This window comes from Trachypithecus francoisi, unplaced genomic scaffold (assembly GCF_009764315.1).
Source record: "Trachypithecus francoisi isolate TF-2019V2 unplaced genomic scaffold, Tfra_2.0 Lachesis_group10, whole genome shotgun sequence".
Lineage (NCBI taxonomy): Eukaryota > Metazoa > Chordata > Mammalia > Primates > Cercopithecidae > Trachypithecus > Trachypithecus francoisi.
The window spans coordinates 97,756,793-97,758,744 of NW_022681455.1; the positions used below are offsets into that span (position 1 = coordinate 97,756,793).

Consider the following 1,952-nt stretch of genomic DNA (forward strand, 5'->3'; position numbering starts at 1 on the left):
TTGGAGTGGTGTGGACTGAGGAGCCAAAGAATGTGGGTGGTCTCCAGCAGCTAGAAGAGGAAAGGAAATGGATTCTCCCTTCTGGCCTCCAGAAGAACCCTGTGGTCCATTTTAGACTTCTGACCTCCAGAACTGTAAGATAAATAAATGGGATGATTTTAAGCTACCAAATTTGTAGTTATGTGTTACGGCAGCAATAGAAACTCTTGAATCTCCTTGGCAGCATTTCCACCAAGTTACCATCCATCCTCGTCTTGAATGCCTCCAGCGACGGGGATATCACTACCAATACAGTCACCCTGTTTCCTTTCCAGCAAACTCTTTCTTCTCCCAAACCCATCCTCTGTAACTATCCATCCACTGCACCCCCACCTCGGGCCCCAGTTCTGGGAGCAAAAAGGACAAGCAGACACAATCCCAACCCCTTGTGTATCAGGCTTTTGTAGACAGATAATAATTCTCTTCCCCAAGCTTAACAATCTCCAACTTTTCCCCTCGATCAGCTTATTTTAAAGGTCTAAAAGCCAACTCTTTCTGGATGAGGCCCTAGGTAATCATTTGCAGAGTGGGATCTCCCAACCCAAGGCCTCCCGTCCTGAAGAGCAGATGACAAAAACCTTACAGAGTATCCTCCTTCCAGTAATAATTCTCCAAACCCCGCCCCCTACTCCTCCAGTGCCCCATTCACAACCCGAAACATCCGACTGGTGTTAGTAATAGTTCATAATAATACCAACACTTGAGGCTCAGAGCCTGGCCAGGCGGCTAGAATTTAGCAACGTTTTTTCGTTTTCATTGTGTTTATTTCTGTTGATGGTAAGGGAAACTGATTTTCCATTTAAATTATCTGTGTATTCAGTAGAAAGCGCCAGTTTGAGAGCAGCAGTGAGTCTCGGCTGCACCGGGTGGGTTTGGTTGTGGATAACCTAAGCTGTCAGCCGGACTCAGAACTGCCCCGGACGCCACCTCTGGGTTCTGGGTCCCGAGCGTCGTTGAAGCATGAGAAGAACTACATCAGACCCCAAAGGGTTACCTTTTCTCCGGAAGTCAGGATGGCCGAGCGGTCTAAGGCGCTGCGTTCAGGTCGCAGTCTCCCCTGGAGGCGTGGGTTCGAATCCCACTTCTGACAAGTGATGTTTTCCGGTATTTTAAAAGAAATCTTAGACGATCCCTCCCACCCTTCCCACCCCAACAGGGGACGTACATTTTACAATCCAAAGTCAAATGAAAGTCTGTCAGGAAGAAAAAGTTCGACAGGACGTGGTGGTGCGATTCTGAACTCCCTACTTCTGAGGAGGTTGAGGCGGGAGGATCCTGCCACTGCACTCCAGCCTGGGCGACAGAGCGAGATTCTTTTTTAAAAAAGAAAATGCTCGTTAATAAGAAAAAACTCGTTTTGTGAAAGAATAAAAATGTTATGAGAAGATACACACAAGCCATTATAACCTCATTAATCTGCGGTCTTGATGAGAAAAAGTAACTAAGCTCTGTCAGAAGTGGGATTCGAACCCACGCCTCCAGGGGAGACTGCGACCTGAACGCAGCGCCTTAGACCGCTCGGCCATCCTGACTGCTCGTAAAACGGTTTGCAACAAGCCTCTTCACAAGCGCTGTAATGTGCGCATGCGTGGCGGACAGCAAAGACCCAGGCCTAGTTCTCCGCCCGGCGTTGGGTAGAGCGAGATACACTCACTTGCTCCAAGGGGCGTGGAGAGATGGGACGAGGAGGGTCAGCGCGATACACCTAGGCAACGACAGAGGGTGCGCAAGGCCTACTAGAGAAGGCCGAGACCGAAGACCATTACTTTAATACACATGCATTCGTGCCTCCAGAATGTATTCATTCTGCATGCATACATGTACTATTCATGTCAGCTTTGATTCCTGAAATCTGCAAGCAACCTTGCATTTCCCTTGTGCACAATGCAATCAAGTCCGTATATCTGCACTGA

General features: G+C 48.4%; 2 non-coding genes across 2 annotated transcripts; one reads left to right on the forward strand and one right to left on the reverse strand.

Moving 5' to 3' along the window:
• Positions 1–1,046: 1,046 nt before the first annotated feature.
• TRNAL-CAG lies at positions 1,047–1,129 on the forward strand. Its single transcript has one exon. It is a non-coding gene; the product is annotated as a tRNA-Leu (tRNA).
• Positions 1,130–1,488: 359 nt separating this feature from the next.
• Positions 1,489–1,571, reverse strand: TRNAL-CAG. The gene has a single exon. It is a non-coding gene; the product is annotated as a tRNA-Leu (tRNA).
• Between the last annotated feature and the right edge of the window lie 381 nt (positions 1,572–1,952).